The following is an 11,374-nucleotide window of genomic DNA, read 5'->3' as shown; positions in this document are numbered from 1 at the left end:
GAAATTAAAACAGCAAAATATTCTGTAGTTTCTTTCTTTGTAGGATTAGTCCAGTTATTATATTAAGTTTATCTCAGAATACGAGATACCCAGCTGTAAGTCTGTAAATACTTGTATATTGACACCCTAAAAGTTGTCTCAAAACCTACATATGGTAAGATTTACGCAACTATTAAATTTCAAGATCAAAGGCCACAAAAATCTGTTTTTTGCGCTTTTTTTGTAAATATCTCATTGCCTATGGGTTTTTTGTTATTTGTATCTTTTATCAATATTGTAGAATACAAAATTCTCTACAAATTTTGTTTAAAAAAATTTTTCATACGGTGAACCGTTTTCGAGATAGAGGTCGGAGAGAGCGAGCGGTCACAGCATCACTTCAGGTCAACCGGTGCACCGCGGTGCCTCGGGTCGAAAACGCGCCATATATAATAGATGAAGTATCGATAAATCAATGATTATAACTATTTGTCAATTTTTATTAACTATTATATTATATTTTATGATTTTTTTCCTAACCTATCCACTTTTCACTTCTTACATGATGAAAAAAAAACAAATAAATTTTTTTATTACAAAATATCATTCAATACATTTATTTTTATTAAAAGTAAAAAAAAATGGAATAAAGGGTACAAAAACTACAATTTATCATTTTAATCATCTTCTTCCTCTTCATCGTCGTCTTCCGGCTGCTGGTAAATTTCAAACTGGTCTTCATTATCGACTTTAACGACATTTGTCTCAAGTTCTTCCATGATTTCGGGGTCAAAGATTCCATCTTCGTTAATGTCGCTCAGATATGGTAGAGCATTGAGACAAGCTTGCCCATTACAATGGCCACAAGCTAAAGAGCATTACAAGCCCGCTTTCCTGCATCTGCATCGCGAACTACAGCCACTCTTGCAGTTGCTGAAAATTGTATTTAGCAAATCTTCTGGAACAGATGGTAAAATTGTCATGATAGGCTCCAGATAATCGTTTCTCATTGCCCAACCCTATACATGGGGTTCCAAATCATGCCCTAACCAAGTTTGAACTTGATAATATACACGTTTGAAATGTTGATGAGCAGCTGCACTTGTTGGTGTAATATTTCAAAGCTGCACAGATTTGTTAAGTTTTGTAGACTTGACGTAATGCATATAACAAAGATGATCGAGACTTTTCACATATTTCGGAGCATTATAGACTGCCAATAAGGTTTGAGTTCCACTGTCTAATAATTTCTGGGCCGAACAATTTTCTTCCTCAAATGCTGCAGTAAGTTCATCCATTTCCTTTCCCAACATTTGGCCGAAGACAAGTTTACTGGATAGTATGTTTGGAGTTGGGTAACGCCATTTGTTAGAGTCAAACAAAAATAACAAACACTTACAGGATCCTTTGGATGGATCCAAATCATTGGTTTAACAGTGTAAACTGTTGAATTTGGAGATTTTTTACAAGTGATATGAGAGATTTGAAAGTGGAAATGAGTAAATTGAATATAACCGTCCAACATCGGTGGACAATTAGACAGTTTTGTCCATATTTCGTAGTTGTAAAGTCGTGGCAAATGGTTTTAAATATCCTTTATTTGATTTCCAGTAGACGTCTTATCTGAACTTCTTGAATAATATTCAATGGTTTATAGAAATATCCAATTTAGTTGTTTCTAATAATTCGAAGCCTTTCTTTGTTTATTTCTTAAGCAGATCCGTAAATATATATTCCCATGTAGGAGCCCCCATACTTGAACGATGGGGCTTAGCTTGGGCCAGCACTGGACAGTCCGGCCTTGGCAAACCAATAATGGCCCAAACTTGGCTAACTTAGCCCCGGCCATTCTATAGTCGCCCAAGCCAGGCTGAACTCTGGGTAACTCGACCTCGGCCATTCCATATTAACCCAAGCTTGGCTGAACTCTGGGTAACCCTACCTCGGCCATCCTATAGTCAGCCAGGCTTGGCAGAACTTTGAATAACTATATAAAGTTTTGTTCTAATATATTAACTATAATAGATATCTCGACATTAAAAGTAATATGTAATATTATATGGTTAAGGCCTGGTCCAGGTTTGCAAACCAAGGGAGGGACATTGTTATCATCCCAGATTCCCAGTAAGTCTGGGCCAATAACGGCTTCCAAGCTAGGGCCAGAGTTGTATATACTTGGTCCAAGTTTGGACGTATACTGAGCCCATCGTAAAATTCTAAACGGGTTCTTCATTTGCGACTGTGAGAGTTCAAAAAGTGAGGGCAGGTCTAATAAAGAAAATCAAAATATTGATTTTGTCGTTCCATTTAGTTAAAATAAATGTGGAATAACTTGATTAGGTCTCGTATTTTAAGTATCTTGGTGACATCGTTGACCAAGATGTAAAAACAGACGACGAAAGCAGCTAAAGGTTTAGCGCTACTTAAGATATGTACCACGCGATGATAAGAGTATTTATGTACAATAGATAAATCAAAAATAAAACAAAAAGTAAAATGAGAGAACCAGGTCAGGTTAATATGAAGAAATCCTCGTAGCCAAAGTCTTATCAACCTCATATTAGAAATTAAATTAATTACGGTCCTGTTTTTATGGATTGCGCATAAATAAGGACGACAACTCGACGACAGATAGACACGAACGGATCAAAGGGAATTGTACAAATCTGGGCGATGGGCGTGGCGGAGAGGATTGTTGAGGGCTTTTAAAGAGCTTTGTTCACGTCACTTGACAGCTACTGGTGTTATCTTGTAAAGACGATGATGTATCATTGAATAGATCGACCAAAAAATTGCAAAATATGTGGTAAATTTGAACCGGCGGGGAAATTACGAGAAAATAACTGGTTACGAAAGCAATTTCTAATATTGGACTTTGCCATAAGTCAAACTAATATATATTGATTATTTAAGTGCCTTTATGCATTCAATAGATCACTGGATATTTCTCATTAATCTAATATTTTAACTTGTTGCGATTAGCTCCAATTCTATGTATTACTATTATGAAAATTTCAAAATGGAACATATCAATCATAAAAAATTTGTGTCAGGGCTTTCGAATCTCTTCTTTATATATGTCCAAACCTCCTAAGCCTTTGGATCTTTATCAATATTACTTCTTACGTATCCTAAGGTCGGTTTTGACCGCTTCGGGTATATTCTTCAAGATCTTTCTCTTCATTATTCGAAGATCCTCTTCGTCCTCACCTGACAGTCACATAGTTTCGGCTCTATATGTAATGACTGGTTTAATTCTTGTTTTGTATATACTCAACTTCGTGAACGTGCCCAGCTCTTTCCTCATCAGAAACTTTACACACCAAACTTTATACTCTATTCACCTACAAGTCCATTCCACCAGCTTTTTCCATCAATTGCACTATTCTAGGCTTCTCTTATCACTTGCCACAAGTACCAGGTCGTAACGTCTTCCCCGCCTCTATCCCAAATGTAACTTCCTCTATTGTGATGTTGAACAAAGTCGTTGAACACCTCTTTCTCTTGGAAGTATCTTTGTTAGTCCATCTTTCGTCAAAATTTTGGCCTTAGAGTTGTTCATCGACATTTGTACCAATTTAATATAAGCTTTGAGAAGATCCCCTTTTTTCTCATCACCTGCTTCATGCGTTTCCTGCTATGAAAAGTCTACAAACATCACAGGCAGGTCCATTCGGTGTTCATAGAACTTTTCTACTGTTTATGACATCAAATGCGGGAAATCGATTGTCAATTTCCCGGCTCTGAAACTCTGCTGATAGTCCCCGAGTTTTACTGCAATCCCTCTAATCGATTTCTTACAAGAGTGCTCATAATTTTCTAGGTTGTGTTTAGGAGCGACTCGAATTTCGGGAGGCCTAAAAGATTTAGTTTCGAAAAGTAAATACCAAAATAACGATAGTGAAATCAATAAATATGCATCAGAAACAAGATCTGATACGAGTAGGGCACTACAGATGATGAGAACAGACTGTAGCCTACTAATATGGTCAGTTATGGTAGAAAGAAGTGTTTAGGAAGTGTTATTGATTTATAACTGTCGCAGAGTTTAAGGTCATCTAGTCCTGGTGCTTATTTATGTCTTAGCCGCCTAATTACAACAAGATATTTTTCATATGATGATGCTTCTTCGCTAGAATCTTCATTATCTCCCTCTTGGTTCATTAGTTTCTGACAAGTATATTCATTAAGACTAGATTCAACGATAGAATATGATTTACGTTTCGTCAATCTCCGTAGTAGTTTAAAAGTCTGGCAACGCTGTTTTTAATATAACCTCTTTCTAAAATATGCTTCAATTAACACCTATGGATGTTAGTTTAATACGACTAAAGCGTTGCTTTTTTATATTTTAATATTATCAATAAAAGAAATTATTCTTTATCGGATTTTTTTCTTTCCAAATCTTTCAAAAAAACCAAAAGATTTAATGTGATAAAAACGAACTTATGTATCCCTTACTTATAACTGAATATAATAGAGTGAGATATTAATGAAGGACACCGCAGTACCTATTTTCTACCTGCACGGAATCTTTCAAATCAGTCAAGAGGTGTTGACATCTGTACTGTAGTCCTTTTCATATATTCAGACATAAAGGATAAGGGTCATTAGATAATGGAAGTTTTCTAGGAATGTGATTATCCGATGTAGATTTTTTTTTGATTACTTGGACAGATTGACATAAACAGGGCGTGAAATTTGTGAAACGCTACTAAAAGAATAAGTACAAATCAGTGGCGTAGCATACTTTTTTGTGCACAACTTAGCACGATCTAAGAAAGTGACTAGGCTCCAGTTAATATACGAGATGCAATAGAATAGACGGATTATGTATGGTCCGAACGTATTTGTCTGCGTCAATTCATTTCGAACCATGAAACCGTGTGCATCATAAAGTTCGATACTTTAAAATGGTTACCCGTTGAGGTAAAATTGATAGTTACTTGAAGTAAGTAGAGCTAGGCCACGAAAAATATTTTTTTCTACGACCGTGCGTTTTAACCCACTTTCCCGTACGCATTTTAGTTTTGAAAGTGTCACTTTCCCGCACTAGTGCGGGAAAGTAAAATTATGCAAATTTTTACATTATTAGATAGTTTTTTGCTTCTGAGATTATAACTATTGTTACTACAGGTAAATAAATATTTACGAAATGGTCCATCGAATAAAAATTAAACCTTTTCTAGCTTTTGTAGCATTTTTAATTTTTTGAAAATATAAAATAATACAGATATTTTTTATTTAACCATGTAATTGTTACTAAAACGTGAAAGTTGTTCAAAACGTCTTGGAAGTGACCGAATAAGTACAATCTTCTTCTAAATCAAACCACATTGAACCGAATCCGATACAATAATATTAATGGATTCATCCGAAGAAGAACTTCCCGAGGCCATTTTGAAAGCTGCATATATATATTAATCGGGTTAAAACGTTCTTCGCCGTCTTCCGATTCCCAGTTTCCATTTTTCTCGATCTTCCCAAAGATCTTCTTCCAATCCTCTCTCTCGAATATCCTTCTCGATACCTTCTCTCCAGCTTAATCTTGGTCTTCCTCTTTTTCTTCTTCCTTGTGGTGTCCAATTTAAAATTTGTTTGGGTATGCGGTCTTCAGGCATTCTTTGGACATGTCCGTACCATCTTAACTAATTCACCCTAATGTCTTCCGTAATCGTATGTTGCACTTTCATGATCTCCCTGATTCTGTCGTTTCTTATTTTTTCCAGTCTTGATATTCCTGCCGCGCGTCTCCAATAATCCATTTCTGTGGCTTCAAGCATTTTGATTGTTTTTTCTTTTAGAGGCCAGATTTCGCTACTATATGTTGTTATACTTTTTATTATGCTATTGTATATTCGATGTTTGTTTTCCTTGGATATTTGTTTGTCCCACAATACACTATTTAGTTGTCTTATTGCTTGTCTTCCTTGGTTATTTCTTTGTGTTATTGCTTCATCTAATCTTCCATCATTAGTGATGATCATGCCTAGGTATTTGTATTTTGTACAATGACTTATTTTTTGTTGTGTTTCTTCAAGTATTAAATTTTGTTGTTCTCCTCCAATACACATATATTCCGTTTTACTAAAATTTACTTCTAGACCCCATTTCCTGTATTCCTCTACTAGCTTTCTTGTCATATATTCTAAGTCTTCGTAGTCCTGTGCCAAGATTATTTGGTCATCTGCAAAACACAGGGTATATAGTGTGGAATCGATTAGTGGTATACCTATGTTCTTACATTTCCTTTTCTAGTGTGCTAGTGCGTGTTCCAGGTATATCTTGAAGAGTGTGGGCGACAGACAGCATCCTTGTTTTAACCCCTTATTGATGGAGAATCCTTTTGAAACCTTGTTTCCTATTTTTACTTGTGATTTACTGTTTTCATAAAGCTTTTGTACTGCTTTTATTAGGGCCGCATTTATATTTGTTCTTTCCAAGGCATCCCATAGTTTTGTTTGCGGTACGCTGTCATATGCTTTTTTAAGGTCAACATACAAAAGGTGGAGCTCTTGATTTTTGGCGGTTTTCCCCGCTCTGAAGCCTGCCTGTTCTTCTGCCTCCATGTTGCAATATTCCTGTTCGATTTTATTTTTTCTGATTTTTCCATAAATTCTGGATATTGTACACAGCACTGTAAGTCCCAGGTAGTTGTCGCAATTTTCTCTGCCCCCTTTTTTATATACGGTAGTCATATAAGATGTTTTCCACTCTTGGGGTAGCGCTTCACCATTTATACACTTCTGGAAAAGCATTTGCAGATGAGAAAAAAGTTTTTCAGTGCCATTTTTAATTAACTCTGGTGCTATTTGACCCGGGCCTGGAGATTTTCGATTCTTTAGTGACTGACAAACGTTTTTTACTTCTTTAATTGTAATTCTAAGCGGAGATGTGATGATGTTTATATTGTCCTGTCTTTGATTTTTGAACTCTGGTCTTGTTTCTGTAAACAATTTAGAGAAGTACTCATCCCATTTTTCTAATGTTATTGGCGATATAAGATTATTTGATCTATCTTCTCGAAGAGATTTTAAGGTTTTCCAACTTTCTGTGTTTCTGTTGCCTCCTAGGTATGTGTTTATTTGAGTGCAGGTCTTTTCCCATGTCTCGTTTTTCTTTTTTGTGCATAGAAACTTGGAGAACTTTACTTTCTTATCGTTTATGAGATCCTCAATTTCCTTGTCCCACCAGTACGTTCTTGGTCTTCTAGTGTTATCGGATCTTCCCAAGGCTTCTTCCGCTGCAGCAATCATGCTTCTTTTGATAAAGCTGTAGTGTTGTTCCGGATTGTCAAAATTTTCCTGTACCAGTTTTCCATCTAGACGTTTTTGATATAAGTTCTTTACACTTTCCTCTTGTAAGCTATTTAGATTGAATCTATTAATTTTTATTTCAAATGCTTTTTCTTGTTGCTGTTTTTCTATTTTATTCATCTGCATGAAAGGTAAGATTTTTGTTCTAAGTAAGAAGTGGTCGCTGCCACAGTTTGCCCCTCTTTGTACTTTAACATCCTGTATTCTAATTTTTGTGTTTTGTCTCATTATTATATAGTCTATAATAGATCTTAAGTCCCGTGTATGCTGTACCCATGTGTATTTATGTATCATTTTGTGTTGGAAGAAGCCATTCAGTATTTTTAATGTATTTTGTTGGCATAATGTAATAAGTCTGTTTCCATTTTCATTTGTTACTTCTTCCCCGAATCTTCCTACTATCTGATCGTCTATTTTCTTGCCTGTTCTTGCATTTAGGTCTCCTAGGATAATTACCTCTCTTGAGGTGCCTACTTTAGAAATTTCTTCGGACAAACATTCAAAATAGTCATCTTTGTTATTTACTGTGTCGTCTTCATTAACCCCATATGTTCCTATGACTGTCGTTATTTTGATAATTCGTTGATTGACTGCTTCCCACGATGACACGTATTTTCTTAAACTTTTCTTAATTAATATAGATACTCCTTTCTGAGCTCGTTTGTCCTTAGATATTCCCGAATAGAAGTGATCATAATGACCCAAATTTTCTGAACCTTGTCCTTTCTTCTTTGTTTCCGTTAGCACCACTATATCCATATTTAGTTGTCTTATTTCTCGTAGAACTTCATTGATTTTGGTGGAGAGGCCTTGTACGTTCCATGTTCCTAAATTCATTTTCCGTTTCCGTTGCTTTGGTCGTCTTAATTTTTTACTTTTCCGATTCCGAGGCTTTTGACTGGGATTTTTAACCTTTATTCGTTTTTACGAGTATCGAGGGGTTGGCCCGACGCCTCAACCCCCAACCTGGAGGACCAGGGTTTTAGATCGGAGTGCCTTCTCCTAAATAAATTGCTTTCTCTGCAGCTAATGAGTTTTATCTACCCACTTTTCTCTTTTATTAACCCTAGAAGCAAGGGTTGCCACTTGCGCCGGATCCGCCGAGCTGAAGTTCTTCTTCTTCGTCTTCTCCGCCGGTGTGGTCTTCACCCGTATCCCTGGGTAGGGGATTGCGTTATACCCCGCAACATTGGGTCCCCAGTAAAACTTAGCCACCGACTCTTTTGAGTCGGGCCCACCCCCGCGACTTGGACGCGCCTGCTGAGATTTGCCTAAGTGAGGTCAGAGACGACAGCTCTGGGTCTCCTTAAGCCGAGTTAATGCTCATATATGGTACTATGAACAAAGGCTTGAAAGCTGCAAATGAAACTAATTCTGAGCTGTTACCTGCCAAATGACTTAAAACTGTTGCCGTCACCGCCATCGTCATCTTTATGCGACCTGCAACCGATGCAATCCTCATCGACGTCATCTACCTTCCAGTTGAAACCAAATTATTCACTGGACCGGCAATTCTTACTAGTCTACAGAATACAACAAATTGTGCTTTCAATATTAATATTTATAATAATTAGTAGCTTTTAGTTACAGTTTTTTATATTGTTATGTTTTTTGGAATAAAATAATTTTTCAAAAATGGGTTGGTATACTTTTTTGTATATACGGTCGTAGAAAAAATGATGTTCCTAACACATGCGTAAAGTGTCTTTCCCGCACTTGATCGCTTGCCCGAACTCCGCTCCGCGTCGTTCGGGACAACTGCAATCGCGTGCGGGAAAGTATCACTTTCCGCACTTGTTAGGAAAATAACTATTTTCTACGACCATGCGTTTTAACCCACTTTCCCGCACGCATTTTAGCTTTGAAAGTGTCACTTTCCCGCACTAGTGCGGGAAAGTAAAATTATGCATATTTTGACCTTATTAGATAGTTTTTTACTTCGGTGGTTATAACTATTGTTACTACAGGTAAATAAATATTCACGAAATAGTCCATCAAATAAAATTTAATCATTTAATAAAATTTTTGTAGCATTTTTAATTTTTTGAAAATATAAAATAATGAAGATAGTTTTTATATAACTTTGTACATTCTTCAAAGGAGTGTCATAGCAACTGCTATCAAACCACCCGAGTTTACGGGAATACGCGAATACAATATGACTCTGGCTGGGTGCCGAAAGATAAAAGGCCAATTTTAAGAAGACTGAAGAAATAGACAATATGATTTTTTGAGGTTGTATTATTGTTTACAATAAAAATTGAAAATTTGTTGTGATTTATCTTCAAATAATTACATATTAGTGACTGCAAGATAATTTAAACGTTAAAATTAAGTGTTATTACTATTACTGGGTAATGTATAAAGTAGTTGAATAGATACCAGAAAGTTTTTAGCAGCCAAGAATACAAGACTTTTTGTGCAAACGTGAAATATATTTCCACGAAAGTTATAATGTTTAACAATTGTTAGAAACTGTAAAATTTATAATTTTACAAAGGAAGGAAATTAATATTTATTTAAAACATTATTTTTAGAACAGCCCTGTAGATTGTTTTCGAGTTGAAGTGTGCCGGGATCGTTTCTCGAATTGCCGGATGAACGCATCGCATTCCAAGATTGTGAAAAAAAACTAACGATAAGAAACACCGTATTTTTTTGCTTGTAAAACATACGATTTAAAATTGCAACACTATTCAGCACTTTGTTAGTTTTTCGCAAACTCGGATATCTCGTCTGGCATGGAGACTTAAAACTTCAGCATATTCCCACGGTCCATAAAATTATTATTTACCTGTGAACGACTTACATTTTGAAAAAAATTGCTAATTAAGGTATTGTGTACGACAAAACAGGAAATTTTCTATCGGTGTTAGGGGGAAGTGGGGTAAAACTCTAAAAATGTACTTCCATAACATAATAGAAAGACTTACATACTATTGCTGACCCATTTAAGAATCAAAATAATTATCATTACGTCTCATTTTAACCTATTATGTATAGGCTCTGAACCTCTTAAAGCGTGCCCGAAAAAATAGATTAAATACTTCGAAATAGTTGCAAAACCAAACCTAATCAATGTTTTCTTCATCAGATAGCTCTTTTCCAAATTGAGCTCCTTTTCCATCTGCCTGACGTTTTGGAGCTATTCATGTACTATTTGAAAGCTTTTTTATTCATTTCTATTATGGTGATTTGATCCCATTTACAGCTTAGTTTTGAGGCAAATTTCATGGTAAGTCAACAAATGTTTTGTCTAAAATATCAATTATTAGCCAAGATATTCTGAATAAATCGTTTAGTATAGTTCATTTAACTGGAACGTACAATAATGCAAGAATATGAACTGATTTCCACCAGGAAAATTGAATATTTTGATAAATTTACGTATATACTCAACTTTTATAAATTTACACCACTCGCCCCCATTGAAATAATGTCGCGAATTATTTACAACAAAAAAATTTCCATTTTGTTTATGATATTATGGAGAAAAATGAATTACGTCATCCAATAAATATTTACGTAACAAATATTGTAGGCGCCAGTGAAAAAAAACATTTCCGATGTACAATTTTTATTTTCACCAAATTTTAAATAACTTCACAAAAAATTATTTGCTTCTGAATATATCTTTTATTTTTCTCAAAAAGCTTTTATCTCGAGCAAACAAATTCCGCAAAAACTTGATCTACAAACATTGTTCTGAACTAACGACATAATAGATTCAGAAAAATCACTATTTCATATAACAAAAGATGTTTATCAGCTGTACTGAAATGTTTCAACACAGTAGGAGACCTCACTTAGAGCTCATATAAACAATATTATAATAAAAATGTACGTATACACTTTTAAGTTTTCTTTGTGTAATTTTAAATGAATGTTTAGCCAATAATTTTATATCTCGATAACGGGGAATGTTCTGTTGTTCCTCATATTAGTACCTTTGTGGTTATTATTCTACATTCCCCAGTGATACCAACATTCGTCAATAAATATTAAAACTATAGTTGGCCGGATAAATACGTAAGTAGAGACCAAACATAAAAACTAACTATAGAACTGGGAACAAGAAA

Source organism: Diorhabda carinulata, chromosome 2, assembly GCF_026250575.1.
Source record: "Diorhabda carinulata isolate Delta chromosome 2, icDioCari1.1, whole genome shotgun sequence".
In the NCBI taxonomy this organism is placed as follows: domain Eukaryota; kingdom Metazoa; phylum Arthropoda; class Insecta; order Coleoptera; family Chrysomelidae; genus Diorhabda; species Diorhabda carinulata.
The sequence above is the reverse complement of the archived record's forward strand: the minus strand, read 5'-3'. Positions refer to the sequence as shown.